We start from the raw sequence: 16,385 nt of genomic DNA on the forward strand, positions 1-16,385 counted from the left end.
CGTCCATGGGAGGGCCGAGATGGAGGTAATTGCAGATGAGCAGTTGTGATCCGCTAGCCAGTCAATGGATCTGCCTTTGTTATGAGTGGGGGCAGTAATTTTGTGTTCGACCCCCATGTTTGATAGTTCTTTGGCTAGATTTGTGGCTGCTTTGTCCTTTGGGTCAGCTAGACCAAGGTTAAAGTCCCCTAGAAGGATGCTTTTGGTGGTGCTTTTGAGGTTGTTGCCTATGTTTTGGAGGAGTTGTTTTTGGAAGTCTAAGGGTGATCCTGGTGGTCTGTAGGTGAAAAAGAAGTTTATGGTGCAGTTAGGTGAGAGGGCTAGTTTAGCCGTGAGTAGCTCAGCGTTGGAGCCTTCATACCTATCTTTTCTGACACATGCCGTCACCGGCCACTGCAGTACAATCACATTTTCGCCCGCACAGCAACCAGCAAAATGGGACGCCGGACCTGAGCCTAATATAACTACTAATTTCAGGGCGCACAATCCTACGTGCAAGAGGGCCAGCCGCGCACACTATCTCTTACAACCTTGACACACACACACACAGCAACACTATCCTCCGATACACCATGGCGCCGTTTCCCAAAAACTAACGCACAGCTTTCAGGGTCCCTGGATCCAGCGCAGAAGTAGCATGAACTCCTTCCTCCCCTCAGTGGTTTTGGCACCTGGGACTTAAAGCACACAGGACGCCGCAACCACCACAGGGAAAGAGGGTTAGGGTCCTTGGATTGGATGGCTACGGGGATTGTAGGATCACCGGGTAGAGGGTAAGGTAGAGGTTATGGATGGGTCGGGGGTTTGAGGACAAACATGCTCCTGATCTCTTGCAGGCACTTTGGTATACACTCCAGATTCTCTCAAGGGGCACACTCAGTTAACTGCACTGAGCATACCTGGGTACTCAGCCTCTTGACACAAATTCAGAAGCTGGCTCCCTCATAGCCTACCTCGGCTATCAGCATATCACAGTATCGAACAGTGGTACGTGGATTCAATTTACAGTGCTTCCCTGTTTTTATCACAGGCTGAACCCCTTGACACTGAACACAAATCTAACTGCACAACATGTGAATGCAAACACTAACACACGTGCCCCCCAACGTTGGTTTTGTACTGGACCCAATACCAGGCTGTAGGTTTACACAACACCGATTTTCTCCCCCCCCCCCCCAAGTAAAATGGTAAATGACTTGGCTTCGGTGCTTGTCTGAGGTCTGATTCGTCGGCGGCCCTGGCGATGCCTTTGAAACTGAGCGCTGCGTCTGCCAAATGAAACAGTATTAGTTTATGGCTGCCTATTTGCTAAGTTCACTGATAATTAGTCCTCGCACACTATCTTTCATGCGATTAGTAACGTGTGCCTGGTGCCAAACATGCGTCTGAATTCCAAACATGCGCCCGATGCCAGTTATGCGCCTTTGGCCCTTCGTTAGTCGGGTGCCTCCAGAATATCAGTTCCCCTGTGCTGTCATGCAGTTAGTAGTGCAGGGGTTTACAAGGACTTTAGCGCTTCATGCGAGGGTCAAATTGTATTTAGCTTTTGAGCCGCGGGGCCGCGGTGAAGAGATTAAAGCGAAGGATGGCCCCGCGTAAGAGTTTCGCTTCCTCGGAGCTCAGGGAAGTGAGAAAAGTCAAGCGCGAACAAGGTTTCGCCTTTTGCGCATGCGCAATCCTTTTTCGCGCATGCGCGGTTGCTGGGGCATTGTCCGCGTGGGGTTCCCGGCCCCGTATGCTCGATTCTGGGTGTGCCGCTTCCGGAGGCTGCTGGGGATCGTAGTTTTAGGAGCCTTTTCCTGCTCCTGATGCTGCATTGGTCCAGCAGATGCCACTCTTCCCCATCTGAGAGTTCTACAAGTAGGACAGAGATGGCATCTGCTGGATAAAAACGTTCCCACACTAGTAGCTGCTACACTGGGCCCCTGCCGGGCCCTGACAACAACATCCTTCTAATTTCAGTGGGCACAATTCTACGTTAAAGAGGCCCAGCTGCGCACACTTCCTCTTACAACCTTGCCACACACAGCACAACACTACCCTCTGACACACCATGGCAGCGTTTCCCAACAAATTTGACGCACAGCCCGCTTCCCTCCAGCCAACCACCGTCCGCGTCCACTCTTCGGCAACATCACGCCATACCGGGCATCAATGACACTGAACAGGGAAATGGGTCAGCAGAGCGGACCTAGATATCACACATTTTTTCGGACGTACATTTCAGTACTTTGTAACAAAGGTACTGGTCTGATTTCTACCAAACACACATGAGCACGCTTTCTGGACCAAGCCCCCGCTGCTGCCGCAAATTTGGTGAAAATCTGTCCAGCCGTTCGGCCTGTAGCCATGCGCAAAGTTTTTCCCCATTCAGTCTATGGGGGAAAGAATGGTGGGACCCCTCCCCCCCTATAACTTTGCACACCCCGCTCCCCCCACACGAAACCTCAACCAACTTGGCAAATAATTCAGTGCCGGCCATATACTTTTTTTGCAAAGTTTGGTGAGGATTCCTCCAGCGGGAGCAAAGTTATAAGCCATAAAAAGTGCTCTTCATATGAGTTTAGCAACTTACCGTGGGCCGTGTTATTTATATATATATAATATATATATATATATATATATATATATAGGCCGGCGAAAGCCTCCCTGAGTTAAGGTGAGTCAGACTCCCATGGGAACCCCTTAAAATTCTATTGTTAATAACATTTGATTCGAGTGACAGAGTTGACTGAAATTATGAAGGTTATTAGGGTCCACGACCCCCCACTCCCTCTCAGACTGCCAAGTTTCATAAAGATATGTTAAAAAATAAGAAAGTTATTAACAAGACAAACATAAATGTTTTCCAAAGTTGCAGCATACTTCCCATTCATTTTTCCATAGCCAAAGTACATTTTTGACAAAGGGCACAGCCCAAACCGCTGGACAGATTTGGACCCGGTCCAAAACAAATTTGGCATGAAGCGTTAACTTGCGATCCATGCTTGGTTTGGGATTGCTCTGTGCAGTAGTTATTTAAATATTTGACGGAGAAGGGGGTGCCCCCTTCTCAAAAATAGATAGCTTTATCTTGGGGATTTACTCCAAACTGGGTGTATTTAGAAATGAAACAGCTGCCATCTTAATTTTCTTTCCATGGGAGAGATATTCGAGGTTATAGCTGTGGATATGGGAAAATGAAACGCAGGAAAAAAGCCATTTGCCTGTCAGAGAACATGCAAATGTCTTCAGGCTAGAGGTGCAGGGTGCGCTGAGTTCCCATGTTGAGTTTTGCATTCAGCAGAGCTCCCAGGTGTTTCATCATCAGTGTTGGTTGAGTTCATGTTCCCAGTTCGACGGGCCAAAGCTGGAAAGGTCATAATCCTACATGGGTTACCCACTGCCATAATTTGGGTGTTGATAGGGAAATCGGAAAAATGTTCCTTGCACCCATCCATATACAGCCAAAAGACACCCCACAAAGAGAATAAGTAGGGTTCTTCGTCTCACTGGTGGTGAGTTTCAATACCACTGGTTGTCCTCTTTATCACTATATGATGCAACACCAAATGGTTTAAGGGGATAATATAACTATTAAACAAGAAATGGGATAATGCTGATTCCTTGACAAACCAATTATTTCCCATTGTTTTTTATAGGGATGTTCTTTGACTGCTTTAAAGCTATTAAGACCTCCGTTGAGACAGTCCTCCAAGTTGTTACATATGTCAATTTTAGTCAAATTGTTTTGGGGAGGCTTCATGTTGGGGCACTGTACATTGTTATTTTGATAATTTATCTGGTGCTTTAAAACAGTAATTAAGAAGAACTTAAATAAAAACAGATCACCCCCTTATGATCCTGAAAAAAGAGGAAGCAAAGAATATCAATATGAGATGAAGGAAAGGGAAGGCTAAGAGGAGTGAGAAAAGTTGAGTTCAATGGGTTGGGGCCAGTAGCAGTAAGTGATTACAGAAACCCCAAGGTCCAAATGTTTGTATATGGAAAAAAGGGAGATTGATTCCTGAATGTTAACCCGTTGCTCCTGATTGCTTTGAGTGAGGTATTCCTTAGCAGGGATCCATGGATTATTGCTTACCCAGAAGTAGATTAATTTAGAATGTATTTCACTTCATTGCATTTTATAACAGATTTAACACTACCATTTACTGTACAATATTGTAGATGCAGCGTTATAGCCCTCTGCTATTGCTTTCAACACAGTGTTGGTCAGAATATGGTGTTGTCACTATTTAGTACACATGCACATTGAGGGAACATAACGGATCCCTCAAAAAGATGAGGAGTTTGACAGAACTGATTTACCGAGTAAACCAGCAGAAAGCACCGTGTATGAGCCATCTGTCCCTCAAGAGAATCCCTAATGTCCAAATACCTGCTACACACAGGGTTTCTTATTTCTAAATCTCGGTGGCTTAAATATCTCTGATTCAAAGGATAATATGAGAATTCTTAAACTTAGTCAAAAATCTGTACTTAGGAATAGGAAAATCGCAAAGACACCTCTTGCTGCACACTCAGTGCCATTCCAGTTAAATGCAAAATACATGATTGATGTGTTGGCCAATTCTGTAGTGTCAACTGTGGCTAGGAGGAAATCCACCAATCCAGTGTAAATTGGTTATATCCTTGCCGCTATATAAGTAAGCGAGAAAATTGGAGACCATAAGCTAAGAGGCATTCCACAAAGTTCACAATCAGAGCCTCTGTTGCAGTGGTGATGCTCACCAGATGTGATGGAGATATGTGGGAGAAGATGTCTAAACTGATTCCCTACCTCTGAAAGGATAGCTCAGCAATTGACCTTTTGTAAGAAGGCTGCTGCCAAATGATATGATATGGCATTTGTAACGCGCCTATACACAATTGTTTCAAGGCGCGATGAGGCAAGGAAGGGGGAACAGAGGGAGGACAGAGACAACGATCTTACTATGCCAAGTCACATTGAGGTTGCGCAAGTGCAGGGGGTTGGGAAAAGTGCCAGGGAAAAGGGGATGGGGCAGTTCTGTACATGCGATCAAAACAATAACAAGAAGTGCGGCCAGCAGGTGCAAGGGTAAGTGCAGACAGCAGGGGTCCAAAAGTGCAGGTAGGGGACTGTAGGGTTACAGATACAGACCCAAGTCCAAGGGTTGCCGGGAGGCAGTGAGGGTGTGCAACTGGGCAGGCAGGGACCTTGGCCCAAAATCAGAGGGTAGCCAGGTGCATATTTCCTGTCGGTGTTTGTTTAACTGGAAGGTGCGCTTTATGTACCGAGCGTTGGAATTTGCCTGCCATTGACTCTGAGCCTAGCAGCACTGCGAGCCGAGCTCTTGCTGCCTTCCCTGCTTCCTGGAGGAGGCGGGGCCTATCGAGCACACGTGAGTGGTCACGTGACTCTATCCCCGCATAAATTGCCGGTATATCCGCCCGAGCAGCGTCTTTGTTTAACTGGAAGGTGCGCTTTATGTACCGAGCGTTGGAATTTGCCTGCCATTGACTCTGAGCCTAGCAGCACTGCGAGCCGAGCTCTTGCTGCCTTCCCTGCTTCCTGGAGGAGGCGGGGCCTATCGAGCACACGTGAGTGGTCACGTGACTCTATCCCCGCATAAATTGCCGGTATATCCGCCCGAGCGGCGTCTTTGTTTAACTGGAAGGTGCGCTTTATGTACCGAGTGTTGGAATTTGCCTGCCATTGACTCTGAGCCTAGCAGCACTGCGAGCCGAGCTCTTGCTGCCTTCCCTGCTTCCTGGAGGAGGCGGGGCCTATCGAGCACACGTGAGTGGTCACGTGACTCTATCCCCGCATAAATTGCCGGTATATCCACCCTTGCGGCGTTAAGCCCTGGAGGAAGTAAGGGCTGGAGCCGCTGTTATGCTGTTCGGCTGTGATCTGTGAGTGATCTGGATTGAAGCCTTCAGCTGCTAACTTTACTTACACGTATTCCATTCGCTCTCAGGGTTTGGGGTGGAGAGTCGGACTCTGGCAGCTCCACAAACTGTCGGGCGTTCCCTTCCCTGAAAACTGAACAGCTACCTTAGACTATTCGGATGAATGACACCACTTCTTACAAAAAAAAAAAGAGGGGAATTTACATAACTGCGTATTGACTAAGAATATTATTAATTTAAGCTTCCAATACATCTGGTATTAGTCTGTGTAGCACCTTGCGTGTGGCGCCAAAGTTTGCTCTTTTTTTTATTTATTTATTTATTTTTCTACCTTCTTTTAAGGGAGAGAGGAAAGGGAGAGAAGGAGGAGAGAGAAAGAAGGGAAGGAGGAAAAAGAGGAAAAAAAAAATTATTAACAAATCCACCCTTTCTAACTGAAATATTAATCCAAGTGCTTTTCTGGGTGGCGTATTAAATGCGCTGACGCTTTTACTATCTTAGATCAAACAAACGGGCGGCAGCTACATCTTCTTCCCCACCTCTTGCTCCTCAGAAAAGGAAAGTAATGGGCATTACACCGCGTCCACAAGTGGCTTCAGCTTCCCGAGTTCCTAAAATTGCAAGATCTAAAGTAACAGTAGCGTCGCGCGATATACAGGAGATGCTCGCCACTATGGGCAAAGACAAAAAGGTATGTAGCAGTGATTTGCCCGGTAATTGTGCTACGCCTGATATTTCATCTTCCATAATGCAGCCTAAACCCAAGTGCTCTATTTCAGATATAACTATGTTGAAGGATAGCGAAATTCCAATACAACCGGCCCTTTTGCCGGATTCCAATACTGATCTGAGAAAATTACCATGTGACAAAGATACACAGGCTACAAAAGAAGTGAGCACAGTTGCCGCGGAGTGATAATTTTATGCCCACTAGCAAGCCTTTAGTTACACCTGGGTCAAATTGTTTATTAACTCCTGCTGCTTCGTGTATTCCTTCTATGTGTGGTACATCTTTTAATCCTACGGTTATAGTATTGGCTGACGAGTTTATAAAGGATCAAGACGAACTTGATCACTGTTCTAATTCATCCTTTATTGATAATAATGTGGTGCCTGAGGCAAACTACCAATTACCAGAAATCTCCCACATTTATTCTGATGACGAGAAACATATGTCAGTATCCTCATATATAGCCCCTACTCCCAGACGGTCTCATATCATACCGAAACCCATCCTTTCTCCTTCCATGCCCTTGCCTTCTTTGCCCCCTCCATCTACTGCATGTTTGTCTTCCACAATACTAATTGAAACCACCTTGCATGCTATGAATCTGGCTATATCATTATTGTTTAAATTATGTGAGACCTTAGATGAAAAACCTAAAATCCAGGATAAACAACTTACTAAATTAATTAGATGGCAATCACAGTTACCCCTACAACAGTTGAAATCATTAAATGACATTGCTCCCATTTCTCCTAAAAAATCAAAGTTATCTCCTGCTAAATTATTACAGCAGAAAGCAACCAAGGATTCTCCATTTAATCAATTGGAGAAACCGAAATTGGCCATGGAAAATACGGCTACATCTGCCCAATTTACCCTTCCCACATTCCCACATATTATTCGAGAACTTCATTCCCCTGTTGAGAAGTGTGCTCCTGTATGTCTATTAACTAATACTGTGTTGCCTTCACCATCAGTGAATGTATTACAATCTTCTAAAGAACTATTCACAATTTTTTTGGGTGTTACCCCGGCTAAACAGACTCATACAAGCCCCTTAAGAAAGAAAACAAAAAATCGACCAAAGCAGCATATTCCCTCCTCGATCGCCAAATCATTCTTAAAAGGGTTAAAGCTACCTGCCAAAAATAAAATGACCGTAGCTGCTAAAGTAGTACGGGATAAATATGCAAAAATCGCTGCCGAGAAAAGCCTAAAAGGGCTTGCAAATGTACAACCTTCAGTTGAACACTCGCCCTTAAATAACATTGTGGCCTTGATTGACAATGAATCTGCTGTAATTGATAATCACCCGATATTAATCACTGCTCCTAGAGTGAAGGATCTATTGGATACTGAATTGTGTTTAAAACGTTCAGAGCTGCGCAAAGAAATAGACCTTTATCTAGATGCTAAAAGCCTTAAACTTCCTCCAGCTGAATCTAATATCATTGATGGATTTAAAATTAAAGATAGTGCTCTTTCTCAAATTGGAGCAAATAAGCCATCTCAACTTAGATTACCCTCTACAATAAAATCCGTACCACAGCTGCCTTCCTTTCCTTCCTTGGCAGTTGCGAATAAAATGGATCAATGTAATTTACCCTCCATGCCTCCAACCTTAGATTGTATCATAGCTTCAGCCATTGAACAATACATGTTAAAATATCACCAGACTTCTGATAATAGTACTGTTACATGTGATGAAGGCGGGCAGAAATTACCTTCATCTATTGCTACTTCGAATCTAAACCAAACTGTATTTGCTGCTTCTAATTTAAAGCAAATTCCGTTTGCCCTTACTGAACAGGTAAGCTCCCATGCGATGCGATACTACGAATTCGGAAAGTACTCAAAATAGACAGAAAAAACCTGATGTAAAAAAAAATCTCCATTCACTAATTATTAAATGTAGGCCTTTGCTGTATCATTCATATGATTTGAATCGTGCTAGCCTTTTAGCCATTTTTGGTGATATATATGCATTGGAGGATATTAATTCTGGTGATATTGAACAAGTTGAATTCTTAAATAATAACGACCTGTCTTTAGTGCGACTCCGCTCAAGAGTGGTTTTAAATACTCTTTGGGCCGCTCGCGCAGCCTTGTGGGATCTGGGTTTTGAGCTAGCTATTGACCATCAAAGAAGCTCTGCTATCTCAGTCCCATGTAAAGATGCACAAGTAACATTGGGCGCCTCTACTAAAGCGGATTTGAGTGGTTCACAATGCAAACAACAGTGTAAATGTCGGTGTTCTACCTCTCAAGCTTAGCGTCTCCCCTAGTAAGCAACTTTCATTATTAAGCTGGAATACTAGAGGCTTCAAACATCTTCTCTCTGATGCTGCCATTAAACTAAGAGAGTATAATTTTATATTATTACAGGAAACATGGCTAACTAACTGCCTGTCGTGGGATGGTTATTATCCCATCCTAAATCCTGCTATTTCTGCTATTAAAGGTCGACCAATATCTGGTCTGTTGATGATGTTGAAAACAACTCCATCCATGAGTGTTATCTCACATGAAATCTTGACCCCGTATATCCAGTTAGCTCAACTATCTATTGACGATTGTCAGTATTCTCTGATTAATACATATTGGAATCCAGCTGCTTTCTCCACCGATTCCTACTTGCGCTCTCTTGAGCGCCTATGGGAAAAAATATACCAATACAAGAAACAAATGCACATAATTTTAGCGGGAGATTTAAATCTCCATTGTTTAAATAATAGTAAAGCATTATCTGACGATCGAGTATGAAGCTGGAATGCGTTTATACAGTCGAAAGATATGTTCATGGTAAATGGATCATTTCCTGAGGACTCTCCTCCCCATCCGACATGGAAAAGGGGTAGTTCTTTGGCTACTATTGACTTCATTTATGTTAGCCGTTCATTGTTCTATCTCCTAAAGGGGTTCCAGGTTCTGCCATCTTCGGTTATTGATCATAATATGTTACATCTCCACTGGCCACTGAACTCTGCTGATCAAGGAATTGCTCCACTTGTGTCTTCTATAACAATGGAAGGTACTATTGATGTAAATCCTGGTCGAAACCGCTTACGATGGACCAGTACCAAACTATTGCATTTTACAGATTGTCTTAAAATATCATGTAAAACCTTGCTAAACTATTGGAATTCTGATATTGATTACACAAAACTAATGTATCAATTTGCCGGTTCTACTAAGATAACAAGATCTTCAGTTGCAGCACATTCCTATAAGCAAGATATGCAGAAAGCGAAAGCTTTATTTTGAAAAAATAAGAAAGCGGTCCAATCTCTACCAGTTGATCAGCGCTGGGCTGCTCTTAAAGCAATTAAAACCAAACATAGGAATTGGTGAAGAACTTATCGTTCGCTATTATATCAGAAAGATGGTGAGGCAATGTTGGTTAAAGTGTTGACAAAAAACTCTGCAGGATGTTGGTCATTAATAACAGACACATATAACACCAGTCAATGTCAAATGCAGACTAATGATGTTGCTTCTTCCATATGGATCTCCCATTTTGCTGGTCTTTATGCTCTTCTCCCTTCTACTAATTGCGTATCTCCTGTAAAACTTGAGGGATCCTTCTCAATAGATTTTAAAATGGGCGATATTCTTTATCTTATCCGCAAAGCTAGTAGATCCCGTGCTCCAGGCCCTGATGGGCTTTCTAATGCCATGCTAAAAGAATTTCCGGATTTATGGGCTCCCATCCTGTTTGAAATGTTCTCTCAAGTTGTAATTACTCAAAAGATCCCTAAATTGTGGTGTACTTCATTGATCGTACCCATTTATAAAAAAGGCGATAGACAAAACCCCGCAAATTATAGGCCAATCGCCCTTTTAGATGTTCCAGGGAAAAATCTTTGCTTCACTAATTCGAAGAGATCTCCAACAATGGATCAACTCATCGAACATGAGAGATAGGTTTCAGACAGGATTTGTGGCTGGTAAGGGAACGGCTATAAATATCGTCTCCTTGACTGCAATCAAGGCTCTCTGCTGTCAGCAAAGGCAATCGTTATTCATAGCCTTTGTAGACTTCAAGGAAGCATTCGATTCTATAGACCGCAATCTAATGCTGCATAAACTGCTGCTATTGGGCTGCCCTTATTCATTGGTCAAGTTAATTTCTATCTTTCATGAAAATAAATCGGTTCATATTCGTCTTACTCGCAATGGGATACTAACTCCTTCCATTTCAACATATCGAGGACTGAAACAGGGATGCATCCTGGCAGCTACACTATTTAACCTATTTATCCTTGATATGGGGGAAAAATTTCAGAATGTTAACTCTGATGCTCCCAAACTAGACCAAGAACAGATACCATGGATCCTTTATGCAGACGATGTTGTTCTATTGTCAAAAACTCTGGCAGGTTTGCAACGTTTGATTAATGGGTTATCGGAGTATACTGTAGAAAATGCCATGACTATAAACTTAACGAAAACTCAAATTATGATGTGCCAAAATCGTAAAATGACAAAACACTCTCAATTCAAGTGGTATATAAAAAAGGAGCACATTTTCTCAACTTCAATATATAAATACTTGGGTATTATGATCAGCCAGGGTAATAATGATAAAGTGTTTCAAAAAGAACTTGAATCGAAACTGCAAACCTTAATTTCCCAATCTAGGGTTATTTTATATAAGTTTGGAAAGTTTACGTGCAACCATATAATATCATTTTATTCCATGAAAGTAAAACCCATTATCTCGTATGGCTCTGAAGCTGTATCGATGCTGCCCCGTTTAGTGTGGGATCGATTAGAGGGTAAATACTGGCGCTCAATTCTTAATTTGCCTACCTGTGTCCCCATTGCAATGATTCGTTTTGAATTAGGGCTGCTATCGTTATACAGTACTATTGCATGGAAATTGATAGCTTTGTTGAGAAAATGCATCCTGTCATTACAATGTGTAGATATATCCTGTATCTTGGGTAAATATTTACTATATTCAGATCATCAATACCCAAAATGCTGGTTAAATACAGCTATAAATATCCTTTCTGATGCGGACATCTCTTTAGATACTTTAATCCATAATCCAACGCAAGCTAAAATTAAACTACATCGGCAAGATTGGATATATACCTTGGAAAAATGTTCCCATTCTAAAGACTGGAACACTGCCCAGTTTGGCCACAAAAAATTTAGAGTTGTAGAATCTTATATCTTAAAATATCCATCTCCAAAATTTAGAGATGACTATATTCGTTTTCGTCTAAATTTGTGGCATACAAAGGATATTTTATTTAGGCGAAAACTAATAGATGCCAGTGAGAACATCTGTCGATTTTGTAAGGATCCTGAAACCGCAGAAATGTTGAAACATGTCGTCTACTGTCCTGCATTATATGCTATACGTTGTAAATACTATCTCCATTGCTTTAGAGCGCAAATTGTAACTGATATGGAAGAATTATGGCTACTGATTTTTGGTGCAAAGAGAATGTCAATTAGATTAGCAACAATAGGTTTTTTAAATGAATTATACCCAAAGTAATTGTGAATGCTTTTATGAGGGAACGGTGATGGAAGGGAAGGAAAGAAAGGAAAAAGGAAGAAAAAGAATGCTGCTGCTATTAAGGTTTTTTATACATTGGGTGCCAGGTGTAAAATATTGAAACGTGTTATATATTGATGAATTGAATTGTAATATGTTTATATGTTTTTATTCATTTTTGTAATTATTGAAAGGTTGTTTCATACAGCCAAACAATAAATAAATTTAAAAAAAAAATATTTCCTTTCTGATACAAGTGCAGTATGATACAGGAAATCAGCAGGGGAGAGGAAGTGAGAAGGCAGAAACAAAGAGGAAGGTCTTGAGGTGCTTCCGGAACCGGAGATGATTCTCCTAAAGTTTCAGAGAGGCAGGGAGGCTGCTCCAGAGAGAGGCCCCAGCTGAGGAAAGAGATCTACCATCAACTTGTTGCTTGGAGAAGCGACTGACCCTGAGGGAGTTGGGGGAGCGATGAATGCAATGAAAAAAGCATGGTTTCTGGGGGATACTGTCTTTCAGCAATATGGATAAGCATTCAATACTCTGTAGACAATTGTGATAAATATGGCTGGAATTAACCGATTTTAAACAAGAGGTATAGGCCAAGCTGCTGGATAAGCCCTTTGCAGGAAGGTTTCTGCCAAATTCAATGAAGGCAGCACGCACTGTTTGTGGCGGGCACTGTTTGTGGCAGATACTGTGTTTCAGCAATATGAATCACAGGCAGATACTCGAAGACAATTGTGACAAATATGGCTGGAATGAACTGGTTTCAGATTAGAGGTATATGCTAAGGTGCTGAATATACATTTATTAGAGAGCCACTGTCTTACAAAGATATCCCTTCAAGGTATCACGTCTGCCACTAAAATGTCAAAGGCTATAGTGGCAAGCCTGCAACACCTTTCCCATTTAATTCATTCTGGAAGAGGATGGTACTTTGCAAGCAAGTACTCGCTGAAGACACAAGCAACAGAGACCAGATCAGTCACACCACTACCAATATCAGCAGCGTGACCTTCACATGGGTCAACAGAATTCTAAAGGAGGTGTGTTAGTCAGCAACACAGAAAGTAGCAAAATTAGTCTTGACCTTCCACCTCCATCCACACACCAAGAACCCAACAGTGTTGAGCAAGATTTGAAATGGAGAAAGGATTACTACAGATGAATGAATCCTTCAAATACTGAGTTGGGGTTCATATATTGGAATTCCATCACAAGCCAGTCCCTTGTCCACCGGAATGAGTCCTCCAAGTAAATACAGTTGAAAATGCTCAGAAGAGAAGTGAGAAATATATTATGCAAGGAGACGGCGCATTGAGTTTACTCCCATTACTGCTTGGTTGAAATAAAGTCATCCAAGGGCCTGATGTATGCCATGCACCTCAGAACATGGAGATGATCCCAAAGTTGCGAGCCAGACACACTGCATATGCTCCCTAGACATGCAGGATGATCTTTTGCATGTTCAAGTTTACACATGTATCAGCGCTTCCGCAGGTTCCTGGTGGTGGATTGACATTAGCAATTCAAGCTTCTGCCTTTCAGGTTGTGCTCAGCACCAAGAATATTTACCAAGGTTACTAGCGCCAGTGGTGGCACATCTATGCAACTAAAGTATTTTTCCGTCTACCTGCACAATTGGCTGTTCTGGGTTAATAGTGAACAGCAACTACACTTGGCGAATGCTGTTGTACCAGGTTTATAGCCCTGGGCCTTTTCGCAAATACTCTCAAATACTCTAGTTCCGAAGAATGTATGGCATTTCTGGGAGCAAAACACCAACAAACCCCTAGAACCCATAATTTACTGCATCTGTGAGGGGACTTTAACCTACAAAATGATGCTGATGACCCATCCCCCCATGTGGGCCTGTCGAATTTTGGGTCTCCTAAATATATCCATGGTGCTTTGTTTGCTGAGGGGACACTCAACACCACTAAGAACACATTAGTTACTTCTCTAAAGTGCTTTCTGATGGATGTTCCTCCCACAAATTTCTCATCTATGATAGCTCTATCCCAGCGCAGCTGTTCTCCAGAAACCTTTCTGCTGCGGGGGGTTCAGCACGGCTCTGCCCGATGCCTCTACGTGCCCTGTGCCAGGACATGAATTTGGGGTTGGTACATATAGCAGTGCTGCGCCCCATGGCCACAGTTTCACCCTTTTTCCCTAGCACTCTGACGCTGAAGGACCATAGGACCTATGGTGTACAGTGTACTAGCTTCCCGCACTGAGGGGCAGATAGGGAGGGCGAGGAGGAATCTGTGAGTAGCATCCATAAGAAAGAACATTACTGAGTGGTAAGTAACTTGTTGTTCTAATGAATGCGTGAGTGATAAAATCTTTATTCGGAAATATAAATTCCCATCAAAGAACAGAGAATTAAGATGTTGCAACAATAAAAAAAACATTAAATCCAGTCAAAATCATGTAATCCACGAAAGTATACTAGAATCATTTATCAGTACATAAACATTGCCTACGTAACATAAGTTCCCGTTCAGTATTCAAATGCACTTTGAGTCGTCGGCAAATCTGGGGCTGATGATAAAAATGTAAGTGCTAATTGCAAATGTATGATGTTGGAGGTTCTTAGTGCTGGGATTGTAAAAATCTTTCTTAGTTTTGTTACAGTGGGATAAAAAAATAGAAAATTAAAGAAATAATTTTTATCACTCACAGCTAGGTTAGTTTCTCCTCACAGTGCGATTTGTTAGTAAAGAGGGCACCCTTTCTCTAATAAGAGGTTTTCTCTGAGGACCATAATAACTGCTCTTCTCTTTCCCTTGCGGTGACAAACCATTGGACATATAATGGCCTTGCCTTATTAAAGGCAACATTACGATAATAAAATTGGACGCTGTTTCTGCAAGTAATTTTTGTTCCTTATCCTTGCTTTTTGAGGGTAGAAGGCCTCTATTAGCTCTCCTTTGGTGGTGTTACCTATTTGCGACTCATCACTAAACAAATAATCAAGGCCAACCTCTAGTATAGAAGATTTTATACACTTTCACCAAGACGAGGCAGTCCACAAATTTGTGGCCATGCGATCCTTCACAAGGGCCCTAGTTTTCGATAATTGTCTCTCCCACAGACGCAGCCAATAAATCAACGGTTGTATTGCTATGAGGTCTTCTATCTAAGCCAGCTCAAGTTCCTTGTGTAGTAGGTTCCCTGGGAAGCCCTGAGGTAAACCCATGATGTTCCTTAAGAATTTGTTTTCAGTTATCTATTTTATAGTAACCCCACTCAGCCGCACTGTATGTGTTGATTTAGCTGCGACAATTTGCATTGTATGATCCATGGGAAATCCACCCAGTTTTGCCCCAAATCTCTGGATTGAGCTGTTTATTTGTGATGCCTTTGTAGTTTACTGCTTTGTGTGGTGACCAGCCCAAATCACTAGAGACAATTACCCCAAGATAGCAAAACTACGTGACCTACTCAAGACTTTTCCGTGCTACCAGTATGGTGTTCCCCCGTAGTTTAGTATTGCCAACACACATAAACCTCGACTTCTACGTCAATTACTAAGCCTCTGTCTCTCATATAATTAGCAAATCCGTCTATCAATTTTTGAAGGGCTTGTTTTGTTCTAGCCATTAGGATTGCCTCATCTGCATACAAAAATGCACACATCCTTGGGACATCGCTCACCAAGTCAGCTAGGATATTTGGCAGTGAGTTTATATAGAGATTGAAAATTAATGAGGTCAGGACACAACCCTGTCGCACTCAACGGGAGATCTTGAATGCTTGGGTTTCTTGGCTCTGATTTCCCCGTCTTACTTTTGCCTCAGGTTACTGTGCATATAGACTAAGATATTTAACATCTCGCCTGGCATTCCCATGGAGTGCAATACACTCCAGAGTTTGTCGTTCTAATGGATTCTTTCCTCCCATGGTTTCCTCATCTATAGTAGTCTGCCAAAGCAGTACGCAATCTGGAGGAAGCAAGGACACCATCTAAACCAGAAATCTCTGGAATACTGCCCTACCAAAATGGGCACCGTGGCCTGCAAGGGAATCTGTCAGGGCCACCTCTTTAGGGGTTGTCCAGTTGCCTCTCTCTTGCCTCCACCACATACACAGCACCCTGGGGACATATACAGATCATGCTCTACTTGGACACAGTCACTGAGCGCCCAAAGACAAAGGCATACTAAAGACCACAACTCCCAGCTACCTTTGCCACAGGTCTCTGGAAGCCAGGGTACTCCTAGGGCTATTTTAGGCCACGCCCTTCCCGTGCTTGGCGTTGACTCC

The 16,385-nt window shown here is 42.8% G+C and overlaps 1 protein-coding gene across 1 annotated transcript in view; it reads left to right on the forward strand.

The window, feature by feature from the left end:
- POLQ (DNA polymerase theta) overlaps window positions 1-16,385 on the forward strand; it is a 1,553,125-nt gene that overhangs the window by 1,333,446 nt on the left and 203,294 nt on the right. The gene's annotated exons all lie outside the window — the stretch shown is intronic.

Source organism: Ambystoma mexicanum, chromosome 7p, assembly GCF_040938575.1.
Source record: "Ambystoma mexicanum isolate Mex_15411 chromosome 7p, UKY_AmexF1_1, whole genome shotgun sequence".
In the NCBI taxonomy this organism is placed as follows: Eukaryota; Metazoa; Chordata; class Amphibia; order Caudata; family Ambystomatidae; genus Ambystoma; species Ambystoma mexicanum.